Below are 21,465 nucleotides of genomic sequence, written 5' to 3'. Positions count from 1 at the left end.
CTCTAATGTTGCCTGTTTAGGAGAGGAAGTAATACTCCTCTATCCTTCTGGGCTGTTCTGGCTGGTCTAAGAATTAAATTGACATGAGACACAATAACAGGAAAATCCAACAAATTTAACAACATGTATACATGGGAGAAGTCTAGGAAAACTGGGTAACTCTCCAAAATGACTGAAGCCACCACCTTAAATACCATCTTCAGCTAAAGACAAAAGAGGATGTTGGGGTGGGGGTGGTTTGGGATTTCAAAGGAGAGGAAGGCAATTCACATGGAGATGGAAAAGCAAGTGTTTTGTAAACAGATGTTTGCCATGTACTGCAGAGACAATGGGTCCTGGAGAGGACTTTGATCAAATGGGCCTTGCTAGGTTCCTCCGTGTCTACCACACCTAGTTCATATTATACTATAGTTATCTGTGGTGATAGCTCTTTCCTGGAATAGGCCTTCTGTCTTAAATTCTATTAGGCAGTTTGTGGAGAGGTCAAAGTTTCTTCCCGAGTCTTTCGTTCTTAAAAATAATCAAGTCATAGAGAAAAAATTTGGGGGGTAGCAAATTCTGCTCCCCTATACCGGAAAACAAAACTCCTGCCTGCCTTCTCAGTTCCCATTTCTCCCCTGAGGGCTGGCCCTGTATGGGAAAAGCAATAATAGGGAAGGAAGGAAATCACCACTTCTCTCTTTCCCTTACCACTTGCAAATTCTCCACTCCCAGTACCAACTTTCTCAGCCCCTGTTTCATTTATTTCTCTGTTCTTCCTGCAGGACTCAGGCCTGCTGCTTATTTCAGGTTCCTCTGCTCTAACTACAAAGTTTAAGAAGCCCTGGATACTTGGAGTCTTATTCTCCTTTGATGTGTAAATTAATCTTTGCTTCTCGACCACCTACAGACTCACTTGGCATGACTCCTGTGTCCAGAATCTACAAGGAGAAGGAAGTATGAGGAGGATCCATAGGAAGATTTCTTTCTCCTCGTAGATTTTTGTACAGTTGTAAGTAATCAAAAAGTTGGGTGCTTATTTTAGGGACAAAAATTATTGGTGAAAAGTGTGAGGAATGGGGAAGGGAAGGCAGAAATTCTGATCAGAGGCACCAAATGGCGCCAGAGAAGAGAGTGGTCCCCAGACATTCAGAAGAATATGAAAGTAGCCATGGGGAGCTGGGGTGAGGCTTCAGCTGATGCTGCTCCTTGCTGCCCACTCCCTAGATCACGTGCTTGACTCTCAGACGCAACCTATCTACTAGTCCCACAGAGCCCCATTTCTAGGCCATGGGTATGACCTGGAGGTAGGGAAATACCATGCATGGCTAGAGGGGTAGGATGGGGCAGTTGCTGGCCTTGCCATCTTATGTATCCCTAGTAAGAAATCTGAAGGGACATTTTGGCAAAAGCCTTGCAGCCAGATTCTACAGAGCAATATCTTGTTGCCAAGAAGTTTAGCTTCAGAAAATTAACAGATGGTCCTGTGGTAGGTGGAATTCTAAAAATGTCTCCCTGCTCCCTCCTCGCCCCAGGATTACCGTTCCCTGGCTATTCGACCAAAAACTAATCTAGGTGCTCCTGTGGAGAGATTTTAAATATGTAATTATAGTCCCAAGTTGTTTGACCTTAAAGGAGGGAGATTATCCAGGTGGGCCTGATCTAATCACACAGGTCTTTAAAAAAAGAGAAAGTCGGGGAGATTCCAAGTCCAAGAAGGGTTTCACTTGCTGTTGCTGACTGATGATGGAAAGGGCCACATGAGAAGGAATGTGGGCAGCCACAGGAAGTTGAAAGTGGCTTCCATCTGATAGCCAGTTAGGAAACGAGGAACTCAGTGCTACAACTGCAAGGAGCTAAATTCGACCCACAACGTGTATGAGCTCAGAAGCGGATTCTCCCTCCAGAGAGCCTCTGGAAAGGAATGCAGCCCTGCTGACACCTTGGTTCCGACTTTGGGAAATCCCTGAGCAGAGAATCCAGTCATACGGTGCTGGACTTCTGACCTACAGAACTGTGAGCTAATTTTTTTGCTGTAAGCTGTTACATTTGTAGTAATTTTTTACACAGTAATAGAGAACTAACACTACAAGTCCTAATATTTACAGTGAGTTTCCTACAATGTTCAAGGGCATTGCAAAAAGGCAGAATTGAGGAAAACATGCTTTCTTTTATATTATGTGTTCTCCTTGTCATCAAAGGTCTCAATTCAATATTTGACCAATACCAGTGAAGAGACTAGTGAAATGTCTCCAATGAAAAGACAAATGGAGAAAACTCCATTTCTCTGTAGAATAGGTTGAATTACCTGTTGACACTGCTATGTCCACGTTGCTGGGGCAACATGGATATCAACCCTATTCTTCAAGCAGATTCTTAACAGAATTCTTTTCTTTACACAGAGAAACTAAAGTAGAGTGGAATGGTTAGGAACACAGGTGAACAAGGATTGATATCACCCCTTAGGGGCATTGTGAGAATTAAATGACATATTAAGTACTAAATAAATGTTAGCTATCACCACCACCACCACCATCATCATCATCATCGTCTTGGGGCTCTGTGGCCAAAGGAAGCATAAAAGTTTCAGGAAAATTTCTATAAATATCAGAAGAGACCACTTTCCTCTTCTTGTCATGTCCTAAAGGAAATATTAGTTCTTTCTACTCTAAGGCAGACATCAATCAAAAGAGTTTTTCAGCACAGTCATGTGTTAATGATGAAGACATGTTCTGAGAAATGTGTCCTTAGGTGATTTTGTTGCTGTGCGAACGTCATAGAGTGTACTTACACAAATCTAGGTGGTATAGCCTACTACACACCTAGACTATTTGGTACTAACCTTATGGGACCACAGTCCTATATGTGGTCCACTGTTGACCAAAACATCATTATGTGGTGCCTGACTATGTTAATTGATCATATATTAACTCAATTGCTTTATCAGTTCTCTAATTGTGAGGTTTTGCTCCTTGATCTCTTTCAAAAGACAAAATGTATCCCCATCCTTTCTCCCTTTACCTACAGTCTTGGCTTTGTTTGCACAACCTGGTCACTGCTTCCCTCAGTCCAGGGATGACCCAACTCCCTGTTTTATATTCAAGATCACAGACATGCAGTTACATTTCTCCATTCCTCATCTGATGTACTGAGAGGCAGGCTTCCTTTCTTGTTTAATAGAATGTTGCCAAGCAGCAAAAATGCAAAAAATTCTCATGATACAATATAGGATGTAAAGATTTTGAAGAATTTCTCATTATTTCATTTTCTTCCTTTTTTATTTACGTATATTATCTCTTAGGAAAGGCCCAGCTTAAGCCTGGTGGCACCCTGTACTCTTGATGACAGTTTATCAAGCACATCTATTTCCAGATGAAGGAAGGACTGTCATGTAGAAAATGGCAAGTCTCTGCTCACTGAGACAGGATTGCCCAAGATTTTCTGGTGTACCAAGGAAAGTCAACCTCAAAATATGTTAACTTTGACCTTATTTTCCAAGGATTTGTTCAAATTCCTGTAGTTTCCAGTTTGCTTTCATGGTTAAAAGTTTGTCTTATGATCTCCAGTAGACATTGTTGGTTACTGTCCCACATACTTTCAGTGTGGACCTTAGCCAGGTGGAACAATTAGCCGTCTATACTTCTGTGGTGCTCTATCTGTAGAATACTCTGTTAGGTCCTTTTGAATTAACAAAGGGAGATACAGATGAGGCCATTGCCTTCAATCAGACAGTCAACAAATATTTATGAAGCACCTTTTCTGTGCCCGGTGAACAAGGTAAAAGTTGTTTTTTCCCTCATGGAGTTTATGATTTAGCAGTGGTGAGCCAGATATTAAACAATGATGTGCAGTGCGAGGAGTGTTGTGAAGAAGGTGTCCGAGAACCCGTAAGTATCTCATTCTGCCAGGAAGAGCAAGAACATTTAAAGGATAGATTAGAATTGCTAGCCCAAAAGTTGATTTTTGCCAGTGGATACGTGCTGTTGGATCTACATTACTTGCCCATAAAGGATTTTAAATTTAATTTAGTTGTTAATGATTTTTTAAAATGCAAAAATGCATGTAACATTCCGGATTTCTAGTTCCTTTTGAAAAATTAGAATTTCTGGCAATATTGGGCCTGTTTTCCTATTGTTGGAGCTGTAGAATGCCCTATAAATGTTTCATGTGCTCTTCATTGTGCTAGAGTCCCTACCATTCCCTGTTGTATCTCTGATTCTGAAGCTGAGGGTCATGTGCCGTTTATCTCTTCACGCCTTACTTCACACGCTCACTTACATGACTGGCCGAAGCTCCTGTAGGTATTTGAATTTGCCAACCCTGATGCCACAGGAAAAGTTTATAGTGTACAAAGTTTATAGTGCATGCTGAATAAGCTATAATAGAACAGAAATGTTTGGGAACCAGAGTAAACAACATAGTTGTTAGAAATGAGTTACATTTTGGATGATTTCACGGAAGTGGTGATGCTTAATAGCATTTCAAATGAGGCTTGTGCCTGGTTTCTTAAGATGAGGATAAGCTCTTCTTTGTGAAAGGATTATTTGTTCAAAGTCTCAGGGATGCCTGTTGAATATAAGTCACATTTATTGTTAACCAGAAGTTCACCACAGGAGATTTTTCAAGACACGTATGCCCAGTGATTCCCTCCTGAGATTTTTTTCTTTCTTGAGATTTTGCTTCATGTAGTCTGGAATGAGGACATAAAGTGAGTGTTTGATAAGAGTTCTCTGGGTGATTGTCACGTGCTCTCTCCCTGGACTCCTGCTTTGAAAACTACCAAGGCAGAGCATACTAGAAGATCAAGGTAAATGGGGGGAAAGGTTAGGACTTTGAAATCCATGGCTTAGAGTTTATATCTGACTTGAAATAACAACGACAAACCCCGGCAACAACAATAACAGCAACAACAGTTACTACGTGCCTGGCATTATTCTAAACACTCTACAGATAAGACACTAAGACTCCTTCAGTCTTTACAACAACTCTAAAGTAGGTATCATCCGCAGAGAGGCTGAGTAAACTGCTCAAGTCAAGAAGCTGAGGCAGGATTCAACTGAGGCATCTGGCTCCTGAGTCCTTCGTCCCAACCACGATGCTATTCTGAGTACATGAATGAGCTATAAAGTGAGCTTCTGAGGAGAGTGGCCAAGTGCGAAGATGAGGGAGATACCTCTGTCTGTAAGATGGCTCACAGTGAGGAAGATTGAGCAGGCAGGAAGATTTAATGTGGTTCTCTGGATTAAGTTTTGCATTCTTGCTACCTGGGATTTCACCAAAATCCTGTGATGATTTGGCAGTGACCTACACAACTGCTCATTGTTTGTTAAAAAACGAGCATCGTTTTTAGGTATACTTCCCGTCCTCGTCTATCGCGTGAATGACCATTAATTGCCTTTAATTGTGCTCATAATGAGTCATTTTAGGAAAAGAAGACCATCAGTCATTTCTGATTTTAACTGCTTACTCCAAATCCACTTTAAAAAACTGTTGACTTGAAAGAAATATTCTTCCATGACCTCATCTTTCAATGCTCATGCTTTATTGCTAGAAATGTACACCATTCCTGATTTCTTGCTTTACTCGGTGAGAACAGAATTGGCTGAGGGTGCCATTTCTGCCTTTGGATTCTTCCCGCCGGGCATAGTGGTTCATGTTATAGGTCACCTCTGAATCAAGGCTAGCCCCTAGTTTCTCCCTCAGCACGCTCCACTGAAACAGCTGCTCGCCAGTGGAGTTTCAGACTGCTTTACTCTTTATTGTTTGTGGTGCCTGAAGCTATTAATCATCAGAGAAAATAATGTCTATTTCATTAGAGACGACAGTTGTATAACAGCAATATTCTTGTCTCAGAGCAGTAAATACAATGCATTTGAGCGTACTTGTGTGAAGAAGTTCAAACCAAACTGATCACGGGTTTTGAACTGAATATCCAGGAAATTCACTCTTGCCATGGAGGAAGGGATGGGAGTGACTTTTTAAATGGAGATACACACCATTGTTTTCATAAGGAGGGCACCAGGGCTGTTCCTTATAAAAAGATCTCAGTTCAGTTTGAAGAGCCAGACAATAACAGCAGATGGGAATATTCCCGCCTCTGATTTCCCATTTCAACTAACTTCTTTAAAACAACAGTGACTGAGACTGCTTTTGGGGAGTTAGACTATGATCTATTGGCAGGAAAGCAGCAAAATTGATGCAAGTAATCCCCAGCCACTTGTCCTTTTCTCTCTACTTTCTCTACCCCCGAAATAAAAATGATGCCAATCAGCAGCCTGGAATTTTGAGTCCTGTTCTCATTTCTCCACTCAACATGACTAACATTATAAAAAATATGAATAAATCAATAATGTGAACAGGACTGGAAGACAGAACATGTCTTTTTCAGATTTATTCAAGTAAAATTGGCAAATAACATTATAATATATTTAAAGTGTACAACATGATGATTTGATATACACATATATTATGAAAACATTCCCACAATGGAGATAATTAACACATCTACAACCTCATATATTTACCTTTTTTTTTGCAAATGTCAATTATACAATACAGTGTTATCAACTACAGTCACCATGTTATATACTAGACCCTCAGACCTCATTCCTCTTATAACGAGTTTGTAGCCTTTGACCTACCTCTCCCTATTTCCCCCACCCCCAGCCCATGACAACCATCATTCTATTCTGTTTCTATAAGTTCAAGTCTTTTCCTTTTTTTTTGAGTCCACCTGTCAGTGATACCAGGCAGTATTTGCCCTTAAGAGTAAAATTTTAAAAAAGTTCTTATATCCATCCAGTATTTACTGGACACCGATACTTGCCTGGTGCTGTGCTAACACAGATAACGTTACCACGGTGTGGAAGAGCTGATATCTACTTATGGAGTTTTTTCTAATTCATTGCATTCATATCGAAGGGCCATAAAGGACGTTTAATCTCTTGGATTTAGCAGTCAAACAAATCTATGCTGGAATTCTACCTCTGAAACTTACCTTCTGTGACCCTAGGCAAGTCCCTTGACTGTTAAGCCTCTGTAAAATGAGAAATTTGGAAGAACCCAAGATACAGAGTTGTTATGAAGATTGGGTAAAACAATACATGTAAACTGCTTAGTTCCATGCCTAGTATTTAGTAAGTACTTGATAAATGTTAGTTATTATTATTATAACATATCTCTATACAGGGTAACACCATGCCAACAGCAGCTTTTCTGAGCAGATATAGTAAAGCTCCATGGCAAATTCCGCTAGTTAATGAGAGTTAATTAATAAGGGAATATTGTAGCCAAATTAATGAAAAGACAGATTTTTGAATTTTTTAAAAGAAGTATAGATTTGTATCCTTAAAATTTACACATTAGCCAGATATATGCTAACAAAATAATAATTAGAGTTTCTTTTCTAAGAATAGATAACAATGATGAATAAATAGTATGTTGTGGGGACCTGGAATTGGCCACCCCAAGATATGTCTCTTTGGCATCAGGATTATTTGAGGCTGATTGCTTTTGATAAACTGGGACAGGGAAGGAGGCTCTGAGGAATGGAACTTGCCCTTTGTTAGGACACGTTTACATTTGTAAGGTAAATCTCTATCTGTAAAAGGTGCCTCCCTCTCTGTACCAGGAAGAAGAAAGGCGATGACCTTCTCTCTAAAAACTCTTAATCAATACCAAAGGCAAGGACTTAAAATCCGCATTTTATTGTGCTAGTCTGGTAACTTCCTGTAACTGACTTCCTTCCCCCTCCCAACGTTGGCATTTCTTTAAAGATTAAGCATCTTTCCTTAGGCTAGGAACTCATTGCTGTGCTCACCTGTGACCGCCCAGCTCCAGACGATAGACTTGCCTCCTTGCTACGCCCTCTGAGACAGCAGACCACTACCTGCTGTGTCCATCAAGCGCTGTGCCGACAGGGCAATCTTGTGACTATTGTGGGAGGGACTTTTCAATCACATGTGAAACACCCTGTTTGGGGGTATATAACCACTACATGCACCCCACTTCTTCGGTGCCCTTTCTTCCTTCGGGAAGAAAGGCCCCGGGCCATGGTTCCTCATAAAGCTTTGTTTAATTTTCTCTTGCTATTCTGTCTCATGTGAATTTAATTTGTTCTCCAGCCAGAGGAACCCCCATTTGGGGAGAGGAAATGTCCTCCTCCCCTACAATGTCAAAGCCAATTAAATGGTATTCTTTCTGCTTACTGGGACCCAAGCATAGTATAGGAACTAGTTTGTGAATAATAGAAAAAACTACCATTCTGACTCCTGGAAGCAAGTCTCTGACCAGGAATCCACGTAGAAAAATAGCAAAAGACGTTTAACCAGGAGAAATCAAAGCCCCATCTGCGGCAGGGGCATATTGAGTCTTAGTTAATAATACTCATGTGGTATTGAAATGTCCAAGCCAAGAAATCCTAATTAAATTTGGATTCTGACTCACGAAATACCTGGGGGCCTGGCAGATAAAGACATAGAACAGCTGTGTGGCAACACTTCCTTGACTCATGGTAGTTGGGACAGCAGAGCACCCGAGAGGGAAAGAAAAAGTGTGTACAGCTGCAGGGACACCCAGCTCCTGGCTCTGGGCTGGGACAGGGAGCAGGACAACCACAGCCCTGCCCTCAGGAAGCTTGGAGTCTACCTGTGAGGGAATTCCCTGTGCATTCGACATGCCTTTCCTTCCTCTCTCTGCCACCCAAGCTTCTCGTTGTTTAAGACTCAGATCTTGTCCTCCTCACCAAGCCTTCCCTTGCCTGATTCTGTCACCCCCCCTTTTCTCTCTGAGTTTACATAATGCCCAGCACACACCTCTCTTGCAACAGTATCACACTCATTGAATTTATTTGTTCAAGAACCCATTTCCCCCATTAGAGGTCAGTTCTTTTAGGGAAGAACCTGTGTATTATTCAGTACTTTTCTTGAGTCCCTAGCACAGTTCCTGATATATAGTACTTACTTAGGAAATGCTGGATAAATTAATAAGACAATGTGTTCTGTTAGATAGGTAAATGCTCACCTTTAATCTTGCTAATATGATTAGTTTACTTATTTTTTTATTTTTATATTTCATAGATAGTACAAAGGTAAACGTTGCCAAGGCTTTTATAAGTTATAAGTTCTGATTTTGTGAGACAAATAAATAGATATTGTAAAAGAAGTTGTAGGCAGGAAGAGTAGTAATAAAATGTGTAAATCATATGCCAAAACTGTATACCAAGTGTATACAGGATAAGTCATACCTGTGTAAGTAAATGTGTTTAAGCTGAATTATCTGCTCAAGATTGTAACTTTGATAATCTAAAAATTAGATTTTGCTTTTTTGCCCTTTCCTATTCATACATTTATATTCATAACATAAATATTTATTTTATTAAATGTTTCCTCAAACATCCAGCATACAAATATATCACTTTAAACAAAACATTTGCACATTATTGAATTTAAATTGGCACATATTTCAGAGCTACCTATTAATGTCATGATAATACTCATCTTTCTTGATGCCACATAAATTTATTTCCATAACTCAATGCAAAATTTATCAGTATTTTTATGCTAACCAATTTTGTCACCAGGATTTTTGTATGACTGCCTCCCTGTTTGTTTATTAGCATCAGCAATCATTCTCAAAATATGCGCAAGACTCAGAGCTTTAGGAACAGTGGAAGGATCAAATATACATCATCTAGTACGTGCAGGCAGAGGATCCTAGATACTTACGGAAATTTCAAGATCGTGCAGAAGAAAGTTAATGTAGCAGGCCTGACTAGGATCCTTTGACAGGCCTGCATAAAAGGTTGACCCTTGGCTAGCATCTAGGAACCTGGATTTTGAGAGTGTTCCCATCACCCAAAGTGGCTCACTGTGAATAAACTGTGCAAACAATATGGTTACTGATGAACACCTGCTTTCCTCTGGGAGTATGGAATTTTGGTACATGCTGGTCAGTGGGTACCTATATGATCAACCTCCAATAAAAATCTTGGGCACTGAGTCTCCAATGAACTTCCCCAGCAGATAACATTCCACATGTTTTATCCCAAATAATTGCCAGGGAATTATAAACATAATTCCCCTAGGAAACTTCACTGCGAGAAGACCCTTGGAAGCTTGTCCCTGGTTTCCTCCCGACTTTGCCCCACGCACCTCTTCCCTTTGCTGATTTTGCCTTGTGTCCTCTCACTGGATAAACTGTAGCTGTGAGTAGGACGCTGTGCTGTGCCCTGTGAGTCTTCGAACCTGGGGGTGGTCTTTGGGCACCTCTCACACAATCTACTTTGTAGTAGAATCAAATCTGGTTCTTCAATATTATGCCTCTATCATGCAACAAAAATGCAATACTTTCTTACTATTCAGTTAATTTTAGTTTTTAGTTACTAAAACCTGAACGTTTAGGCTTAAGTTGGGCTCTGACATGTCCTTGACTATTGCAGAATAGAGTTGGTTCAGCTAATCCTTGATGTATATTAAAGATAGAAATGAAAAGTTTAAGACTTCTGCAATGTAAGTTTCATCCAAACTAGTTTATATTCTTTTCTTTAAGCAAGTCATTAATCTGGTTGAAGCCCTTCAGTACTCTTGTGGTGTACCAAATGAGCAAAAAATTTATGAAAATTTATTTGCAGTTTACTTCTATTGATTCTATCTAAGTTTTTCCTTAAACTGTCATGTTCATTCATTCATTCATTCGTTCATTATCTTCCTCAAGAAAAATTCACTGGACACCTCTTTGGGCCAGGCACTGTGCTTGATACTAATGATTCGTGGTAAACAGGACAGACACAAAACTTGCCGTCATAGACCTGCCATCTAGTAGCGAAGAAAGGTGTGTGATAAATACGTGAATGTTACAGGCTGTGAAAAATAGTCTATATTTTAGTAGAGTTCAGCCTCAAGGAATTGGAGGATCCCCAGAGGAGTTAATCAGGACAGAAATGCTGATCAGCCTGAGTAGTGGGCTAAGAGCTGGCCCCCTAAAAGATAAGTCCATAAAACTGCCAGCAGCAGAGGGGGGCTGGGTGATTAGAAGACTGTTCATTAAGGGAGGGCAACACTTAAAGAATGGCTTTTTCCATTGATACTGAGTCTAAATGAAGAAATGTGATCTCTAAATCAGCAAAACTATGCGCTCCCTCCCTAGAGTAAAATGTGTGAGTGTGCACGTGTGTGCGTGTGTTTTCCTCTTGAAGTACAAAACAGTCTACCTCTAAATCGACACTAGCTGTGGTAAAACAAATAATGCCACCTCCTTGCTACCCTAAATTCTCCATGTCTTAACCCCAGGAACCTGCGAATATGTTATCCTACGTGACAAAAGGGACTTTGTAGAGATAATGAAGGTTCCTGATGTTACAATAGGGAGGTTATCCTGGATTATCTGTATTGGCCCAATCTGATCACAAAAGTCCTTCAAAGCGAACTGTCTCTGGCTGACGTGAGAGCCGTGAGAAGGAAGAGGAAGCAGAGAGATTCCAAGCTGGAGAAGGATTTAATGCTCCGTTGCTGGTGTTGAGAAGGAGGGGCCACCTGTAAGAACTGGAGAGAGGGCAGCCCCTGGCTTGACAGCCAGCAAGAAAACGGGGACCTGAGGCCTATCACCAAAAGGGCCTCAGTTCAGCCAACAACCTGAATGACCTTGGAAGTGGATTCTTCCTTAGATCCCCAGTAAGAAACACAGGCTGACACTTGGGTTTTAGCTCAGAGAGATACTTGTTGGATTTCTAACTTACAGAACTTGGAGATAATAAGTGGGTGTAGTTTTAAACTGTGAAGTTTTTGGTCATTTGTCACAGCAACAATAGAAAAGTAATACACTAGTTAGTCCTTTTTAAACTTTTATTTTATTTTATTTAAAAATTTTTTTCCAGGGGGCCAGCCTGATGGCCTAATGGTTAAGTTCAGTGTGCTCCACTTCAGCAGCCCAGGTTCATGGGTTCAGATGTCAGGCGTGGACTATACCACTCATCACCTATGCTGGGGTGGCAACCCACTAAGAAATAGAGGAAGACTGGCACAGCAGTTAGCTCAGGGCTAATCTTCCTCAGCAAAAAAAATAAAAAGAAAAAGAAAGAAAAAAATTTCCAGTTGGTCTTACTATTTTTTTTCTAGTCTTTTATTTTAAACTAGACAACCATCAACATTACGTCTAGAGCATCTTTACTCTTTTTTTTTTCTTTTGGTGAGGAAGATTGGCCCTGAGCTAACATCTGTGCCAATCTTCCTCCATTTTGTATGTGAGATGCTGCCACAACATGGCTTGATGAGTGGTGTGTAGATCCATGCCCAGGATCTGAACCTGCAAACCCTGGGCTGCCGAAGCAGAGTGTGCAAACTTAACCACTACACCACTAGGCCAGCCCCACAGAGCATCTTTACTTTTGAGGAATATTGACAGTTGTTAAGTAGATAGTGTCTAGTTTTGTTTGTAATACTTAATATTCCTTGTATGTTCACTTACTATTAAAAAACCAGATTAAAGATGAACTTGTCAGGATTTGTCTTTATAACCTGGATAAGTTAAAATCCTTTATTAAATTTATATTTGATGTGTTTTCTGATGAAGGGAAATTCAATTTTCCCAAATACTTTCTTTGAATAACAGAGACCCAAAGTGCCAAGTCTGTGATCACTCCGTGCCAGTGAGCAGCAGAGGCCTCCTGGGTATCAGGGTGAACTTGGTTACACAGAAAGCACCGGTACCAGCCTGGTGGTTCTTTTTAAGGGGTTCCTGAGATGCCTTCTTTTTGTTTTGCTCACTCTTTATGAAACTAACGCTGAAAGAGCAGGAAGGGAGGGCAATTCAATGTCCTGCATGAGCAATTTCATGCAGTTGTCATTAATATTCAGAAAGCAAATGTTGAGTTTCATGCTGCCCTGGATTCCAAATAAAAGAAGTCTATCTTACCTTGGAGAAGAGAAATGTAGGCCTTCTTTAACACTGGGAGCACGGCAAGGAAAAGGATTGTCCCCTCTTTTTGAAATCTTCCAGCAAGTGTTATTTGCTATTCAAAGATGTGCACAGAAATGGTTATCTTTCAGCAGAACAAGAAGAAGATAGACAGGAACTCAAGCGGTTTTTTTGTTTTTCTTCTATTACAGATGATATAATTGTAGTGGAAACATTGTATGTGGACAGGATGTGTCAAGTTTTCTGGTGAAATTCAGTACAGAAGAAGCAAGAGCTTGTCTTTGGGCTGGCACTTGAGGGAAAACTTGAGGTTAAAAAAAAAAATACAGGATGGGTTCTCCTATTGACCTAAGCATGGTCTCTTTGTCCTCCGTTCCTACTGATTTTCTATTTGAGGATTCAGGTGTTGGGTAAAAGTAGAATGCCCAAAGACACGATGCATTAAGTGAAAAAACAAATTGAGAGAAAATTTGAATTAAGCAAAGTTAAACAGGTTTATTTGCGATAAGATTTTTCAGAGCCTGTAGATGCTAATCATAATAATAAACACATATTGAGCACCTCCTTCATGTCAGGTATTGTTCTAAGTACTTTGCGTGATTAACTAGTTTGACTTTTACAACACCGTGTGGTAGGTAGTGTTATTACCATAACATTTTACGCGTGGGGGAAGTGAAGCCAGAGGAAGGAAGTCAGCTGCCCAATGTGTGAGTCTCTAACCCAGTGTGTGAGTTTGAGGGCACCATCAGTACATAGTATTTCTCAAATGTATTTGACTATAACTTTTCTCCATTCTTTTTTGCCTATAGCATCTTATGGAATTAATGTTCCATGAGACGTAGTTTTAGAAATGTTGGAGTAGAGAGAACAAAATGGAGGAGAGTGGAGGAGGGCACTGCAGAATGGTTTGTACTTTTTCATTTTAGGAGAATGGCATTCTGGCAAGTCCAGTGACAAGGGATCCATCTTCATCTCAGGAATCAGATATACCATGTTTACGGCCAGGATTCAGCATTTTGAAATCTGCACTCTTTCCTCCCAGGTGGCTTTGTTCCACGTCTGCTAAGAAAGTAGAGTGTGTGTGGGGTACTGAAAAGTGTTTTAAAGAAACAGAATACATTTTGATACACACACAAGACAACAATTATGAATTTTAGAACCATTTTACCTCACTTAGTGTACAGTCTTGACCCCACTAATCAAGGCCTAAAACTGACTCTGAGCGGATTACAGTCATGTGTCGTTTTACGACGGGGGCAGGTTCTGAGAAAATCGTCAGGTGATTTCGTCGTTGTGCAAACATCACAGGGTGTACTTACACAGACCTAGGTGGTTTAGCTTACTACATATTTAGGCTGTATGGTCCGTTCTTATGGAACCTCCGTCATATAAGCGGTCCTTCATTGACCAAAACGTTGTTATGTAGCACATAACTGTGTCATGAATTTTAGCAGGTTGTATGAATTCTCTTCTTATACTAAAGACTTTTGTTTTTAAGGCATATGAATAGGAAAAATAAATAGCCATAAAACATGAAAAACATGCTGATCCTTACTCATAATCAGAGAAATGGAAATGAGAACATGAATTACCATATTCAATTATATATGTTGAATTTTATATTATATCAACATATAATATTATCAATATATAATTAAATCAATATATAATATTTTATAAATATATAGGGTTGGAAATATCTTTTCATACACTGTTTATGGGAATGTAAATTATGACAACATTTTTGGAGAGCTCTTTAGAAATCTCAAATAAAATCAATATGGATATACCCTTTGATCTAGAAATTTTTGCTGTTTCGACCCCTAGAATGATCCTCCATTCTTCTTTCCGCTAAGTCACACTCCATACATACTTTATGGTACAGGTCTTAGTAGATTGTATTACTGTATTGTTATATTACAGTAATATATTATTGTCATATTATTTGTCACCTTCCCTCTAAGAGGATTATATATCCTCTCTGGTTACTAAGTGACTTACTGTGCTTCTCCCAGTAGTAAAAGTATTCTTGCTCCCCCATTGATGGCAGGCTTGGCCGTATGTCTTGCTTTAGCCAATGGAATATGGGTGGCAGTAATATATACCATGACCAAGCAGATGCTTCAAGAGCCATCGTATGGTTTCAGTATTTCAATTACTTCTCTACCACAGCAGATTAAAATAAGACTGCTCCTTTAGCCCGGGTCCTTGAATAAAGAAGACATGGAACAGAGCTGAAGCCAGCTCTCAGGTATCATGTGTTTGAGTGAGAAATAAATGTTTGGTGGGCCATTGAGATTTTTGGTCATTTATCAACGTTAGTGTTATAACCCAACATAAATGAATAAAAGCTCAATATCCACCTCTTCTACAAAGCCTTTAGTGTTTACCCTGGCTTATGCTTTCTTTTTCTTTTCCAAAGTCTAAAAAGAACTTAAAGCCTATGATATAAGTCTTTTAAAGTGTCCATTTTTCTAATATCGATTTTCAATTACGTTAAATATGTCATTGCTCTCCCCAGGTGTGCTATAAATTCCTTGAAGCCCCATGCCATCTCCTACACTTTTAAATTATTTTCTCTGGTCCTGGAAACACAATAGATACTGAATAAACAAACATTCTTCAGCCAACACACCTACAAATATTTATTGAGGAGCTACAGCATGCGAGCCACTGTTGCTTTATCAGTTGGTAGAAATGATAGTTAAGAACTTTATTTCTGCCTAGATTATTAGCAAGGAATGTTTGTCCATTCTCCTAGAAGGAGGTACTTGGTTCCAGAAAGATTTTGCTTGCTGGATGATTAGTTCACAGAGGCCCTTGTAACGATTGGCTCACATTTTCACTTATGAAAGGCCTGAGGAGAGCTTTTAAAAAATATTCAGCTCAAAGTGGCCTCATTGCCACTGCAGATGGAGGAGGATGTGGCCCTCTTAAGCCTAGACCAGCAACAAGCTTGTTTATTATGCCAGTGAAGTAAAAGACAATTATTTAGTGTATTTAGATCTTCCTTAGTGAGAAATTATAGGAGAATGTTTGTGTCAAGTGAAGAGACAAGAGGCAAGAAGGCAGCAAACAATGATCAATTCAACTTCTTCCTGAAAACAACTTCTGTTTTCCCTGGGGCGTCAGTGTCTGGCATGGCATCTCAGGCATAAGGTCTATTTAAGATTTTATAATTTCTTAACAAGGAATACATTAGCAAATGCATTTAAGCTATCCACTCATTTGAGCTCCAGAGTGTATGCTATGGTCTTTTTATATGACAAAGTAGGACTGCTGTCCTTCCTCTCATCTTGAAAGGAAGAGAGCTCCTTGAAACCTGTCAAATGGCTTCTGGTGACTCAATACAGGAGGTCCTTCTGGAACATTGTCTGATTATCAGGCAAAGAGGGAGGAGGGGCACCAATGTCAACTCTGAAATAAGATTAAATGGCATTAGTCTGAGAACAGTGGTCAGCTGGGATGAATATTTCATACAAGAGTAGGCAGAGCAATACAGCTGTAAATTTTCTACTTTTGCTGAATAGCTATAACAGTGTATGACATCTGTATTATTTTCTGTACTGTAATCTCATAATATTTTGATCCTTAGATAAAGGTCACTGAATTATTGCACAGTTAACCTTGTGAGAGTTTTTGAAACCAACAGGCCAAAGTAATGTGAATTGATAGACAGCATCAGCCAAGGCTAAACAGTTATTACTATTAGGTAGCACATGGGCTATTTTAATGTCTGGCAAGAGGAGGATGTGCTATTTTTCTAGAAGGAATTTGGATGGGGTGGGATTATCTTCTTGATTCTACGATGGACTATGTACAACAATTTGGAAAATCCCATCATCTCTTTATGTTCCAGCTTCTTTGTCATCATAGAATCAGCACAATTCTTTTGTTGTTGTTTTTTGTTTTTTTTGTTTTTGGTGAGGAAGAGTGGCCCTGAGCTTACATCTGTACCAATCTTCCTCTATTTTGTATGTGGGATGCCACCACAGCATGGCTTGATGAGTGGTGTGGAGGTCTATGCCCAGGATGCAAACCTGTGAACCCTGGGCCACTGAAGTGGAGGGTGCAAACTTAACCACTACACCACTGGGCCCGGCCCTGAGAATCAGTATAATTCTAACTAGGAAGCTTTTCACTCTTCAGATGAAAATGTCTAGCAAACTTCACAGAATTTTACTTTTTTTTTTTCAGGAAGATTAGCCCTCAGCTAACATCTGCTGCCAATCCTCCTCTTTTTGCTGAGGAAGATTGGCCCTGAGCTAACGTCTGTGCCCATCTTCCTCTACTTTATACGTGGGATACCTGCCACAGCATGGCTTGACAAGTGGTGCGTAGGTCTGCACCCCGGATCCGAACTGGCAAACCCCAGGCTGCCAAAGCAGAACATGTGAACTTAACCACTGTGCCACCGGGCCAGCCCCAGAATTTTAAATTTCTAGAGTTACAAGGGGCTGTAAGATTTCTGGTCCAACCATCTCTTTATTGATGAGTAAAATGAGTCCCAGAGTCACTAAGTAATTTGCCTAAATTCCAACTTGGTGTAAAAGTCGTGATTAAAATATTAATATTAAAAAACACAGTTTAAGTGAAGGAAATTTGAAAAAAATACAGAAAAAAATCAACCAGGCTAGAGGTTATCACTAAGATTGTGGGCTGGGACCATAAAATTACTCACTCATAGAAGGGCAGAGAAGTATACCATGACAGGGAGGTAAACACATTCATAAAAACTGACAAACCTAGGAATAGACAAAGAACAGGGAGAAAAAGCCAGTGTGCTGATGACCACAACTGTGTCTTCCTGGAGGGTCTTCTCATGTGATGTCCTCTCTGGCTTAGTCCTTTGCAACAAACTGCCCAGTGTTTTGTGTAGTCGGCTTAGATGAATCTATATAATAGATGGCAATCATAAAACACAAATTGGGAGGGAAGAACACATAATATTTTTAATGACAGAATTAAGATTCAAAACCATTTACCCAGATGTGAACCTTGAGCCCAAAGCAATGAGTGAAAATGAGAATAGAGCCAAGAGAAATAACTAAAACAACGCCAAAGAATTTGCATAAATTCAGGATTAGTGATACCTGGTTTGACCGCAGTTCAAGTGGTACGTACCTGGATGTTTTAATTGCCCATAAACTCAATGTGGTCCAGTATTCTGTCAAAAAAATTAAATTCAATCTCAGGCTATTTACATAGAATGGTGTATTTTTGTTCGTATCGGAAGATGTAATAGGACAATACTATTCACTAGTGGGCAGACCATCGCTAGACTATTGCATCCCTAAGCATGGCCTTGAAAGGTCATAATGAAGAATTAAAGCAGTGGTTCCTAAACTTTCTCAGGCTGACCCCTTTGAAGGGCACGTCCTTCCTCCCCAGAATCTAAACATAATCGCAAAAATCACATGCAATGTCAAGGGATTTACAGGTACAGCTTAAGAATTCTTAAAGTAGAGATGACCAATAGGAGGGCAATCAGAAAGATGCGGGCTGTGGAAACTGTGTCACATGAAAACCGGTTGATGGAATTATAGATGCTTAACTTGGGAAAGGAAAGGTCCCAGAGAGACATGACACAGTCATGACCCGAGCTTCCAATATCTATTTCTCTTTTTCCAAGAACATGGAGGACTGCATGTTCCAAACCCCTTCACAGCTGAGCAGTCCTTGTGAGTAGCTCTGATCAGTGAACCAGGAGAAGAAGGGATGTGTGTTACTTCCAGGCTGCAGTATTTTATTCCTGGTCTGAGACCCTCCAGTGCCATATTTTCCACCGTGGTGATCACATTGTGTTTTCTGGATGGTGCTGCTAAAAGATGATGACTCCTCCATCAGCCCAGGACTCTGAGATCATGTGAAGCAAACTCCCTGCCAACCTGTTACTATGGCCGAGCAATCATTCTGGAGGTGGGGGTGGGTGACAGTGAAAACCGGTTGATGGAAGCTCGGGTCATGACTGTGTCATGTCTCTCTGGGACCTTTCCTTTTCCAAGTTAAGCATCTGGGGGGTTGAGTATGGAGGGTACTGAACTCTTGTATTGCTTCATTCAGTGCGGAAATTTTGTTCCCATAATGACATCAAACACGATTCCCATTTGGGAAAATGTAATATGCATTTCTCTCTATTCTTTTGAAGGAATGGTACAGCACACATAATTTCTAAAAAACCTGGGCTTTAAGCAGGGGATTTGTAGACGGTAGGCATTTCTCTCAGATTTTGCAGATACATGGTCTATCCTCTGTGAAGGGGCACATGGGGTTTTGATATCTTATTTAAGACTAGATAATAATCATTGCTTCCCATGAGAAGGGAAAATTGCTGTTTGCAACAAATGATCTCCAGTCCCTTGAAGGGGATTTCTCAAATAGTAAGGCAAGACATTTTTAAGCATTAGGGCTATTCAACAGTTAGATGAGCTGAGAGACTCCTGTGGGCTGGAAGTATTCCGACAGTGATTACGTAGATGGGAATCAGGGACCAGCTGGAGCCTTTAAGGTCGCTCTCATGTTAAGTGTCTATGGTTGTGTTCTCTTAGATTTCCCCAACCTCTTTTACTTTTTCAGGAACTTTTTTTCATAACCATTGTTAACACCTTCACAGAATTTTTGTGTAATGCGTACACATAAGTGTTTATGATGAATTCTAGAACATTGTATAAGACATTATTAGTTTGTAACACATTCTTTCTTTTTGGGCAAAAGTCCAAATTTCAGAAGCAACAAATACACTCATGGCTTGGTATATGAGAAGTTTATAGATAAGGGAATTATCTATGAAAGTGCTAAGGAGTACATGTTGGGCAGTCTTAATAAGGGATGGGAGTCAGTTCTAAATCTAGGATCAGACACCATCTTTTTACATTTTATGTTCAGGCCACTAGACTGTGTTTCTTAATATTCAGGGGAGTGAATCCTTGCAAATCGACTGATTTAGGAGGACATCCTCCTCATCCCCTCTCCTCAACACGGGAGTTATCACATCCTACCTTGCATCACCCTCTTGTGCCCTGTTCTATTTGAGTCTTAAAGTGCATGTGAAGTGATCTTCCCAAGAAAATTAATCTAGCATTACTAGATGTTGGCCATTTTCATTCATGTGACAAGTAAAGAAAATGATAATCATTGCTTCATAAAACAAGTCCTGGCTGTCTGCTAGAGTCACAAACAGCTCGTGTGATGCCGCAGTGACTCTCTTGCCTGGAAATGTGAAGCCATGGATTCCTGGAAAAAGCAGATCTTCACAGAGGAGCTTTACTTGACTTTAAATTCTCTGTTGTTTCTCTTTGGAAATAATCACAATGGAATCAAGTGCAATAAGGCTCTGTTACTTGTTGGTGCAACAGCACACTTCTTTAGACTAAATTATGATAAATTCTATTAGTGAGCGTGTTGGCTATTGTGGATTAAAGATTAGTGGAGAATGAATATTTGCATCAGAAAAAGTGTGACATTAATGACGGTGGCCAGAGGCACCCACTTTCTAAACACAGCTCACTTACCATTTCTAGGTATATGATCTTAGACATGTTACTCAGTCTCTCTAAGCCTCAATCTTCTCATCTGTAAAATGGAAATGATAATTCTACCTGTACTCTACTGTTATTGTCAAGATTAAATGAGAAAATACACGTAGAGCCAGTAGCAAACTGATGTGTAGTGAGTGATTGATCAATATTAGCCCTTTTTTTCTTCTGTCACAAAGGCCCACCTCTGGTCTGCTTGGTGGGAAGCCATGTGCTGGCAGAAATAGCACTAGACTGTGAATCAGCAGACCTGGCTTTCTGTCCTTGCTCTACCACTAAAATGCTGCGTGGCTTCAGCAAATCACTTGCCCTCTCTGGACCTAGGTTAAGTTTTGTCTTGTTTTGCTTTTGAATGGATAAATAGATATCTAGACTTAATATTCTCTAAGTTTTTCCACCTATAAGAATCTTGGATTTTATGTAATCCAGCATCATGATTGTGAAAACACCTTAGTCTATATCCCTTACTGACTTTAAATAATGGTAACTACACATTGTGACAGAGCATTTATCAGTTAAGTGGCTTAGAGCAGTGCTTCCCACACTTCAAGGCACATTGCAAACAGCTGGGGAATTCTGGGGACTTGTTACAATGCAGATTTCGATGCAGTAGGCACGGGGTAGGTGGGGCCTGCTAGTCCACATTTCTAGCAAGTTCCTGGGTCACCTGTGAAAGGATAAAGGCTGCAGGTCTTCTCACATTGGCCCCTTCGTTTGACCATCAAGATCTCAGCTGTCTGAATTTGAATATTAATATTCTCCTATTTATACCTATTTGTGGTCAGAACACTTTGGAAGAAAATAAAGGAAAAATAAATGAAATAATTCAATATGCTAGAAATACAGTACCCATTCATCACACCAATTTAAAAGGTGAAACAGCAGCTCTGGGAGAGCTACTTGACAAATGATGACACTTTTAGGACTAAAATCAGATAGAAGTTATTGCGCGGATGCCAGAGTCCAGGTCTCCCTTTTTCTCCCCTTTAGGTCTTAAGGATCAAAATATCTATGTAATGGACAAGTGAAATTATCCTGA

At 40.0% G+C, this 21,465-nt stretch overlaps 1 long non-coding RNA gene across 2 annotated transcripts in view; it reads right to left on the bottom strand.

Annotated features, from left to right (window-relative positions):
• Window positions 1-13,034, bottom strand: part of LOC139040803 (uncharacterized) — a 42,599-nt gene extending 29,565 nt beyond the window's left edge. For both annotated transcript variants that reach the window (XR_011495134.1, XR_011495135.1), the window contains exon 1: window positions 12,889-13,034. This is a non-coding gene — a long non-coding RNA (uncharacterized lncRNA). The remainder of the gene's footprint in view (window positions 1-12,888) is intronic.
• Window positions 13,035-21,465: the final 8,431 nt, after the last annotated feature.

This window comes from Equus asinus, chromosome 2 (genome assembly GCF_041296235.1).
Source record: "Equus asinus isolate D_3611 breed Donkey chromosome 2, EquAss-T2T_v2, whole genome shotgun sequence".
In the NCBI taxonomy this organism is placed as follows: Eukaryota; Metazoa; Chordata; class Mammalia; order Perissodactyla; family Equidae; genus Equus; species Equus asinus.
The sequence above is the reverse complement of the archived record's forward strand: the minus strand, read 5'-3'. Positions and strand labels throughout refer to the sequence as shown.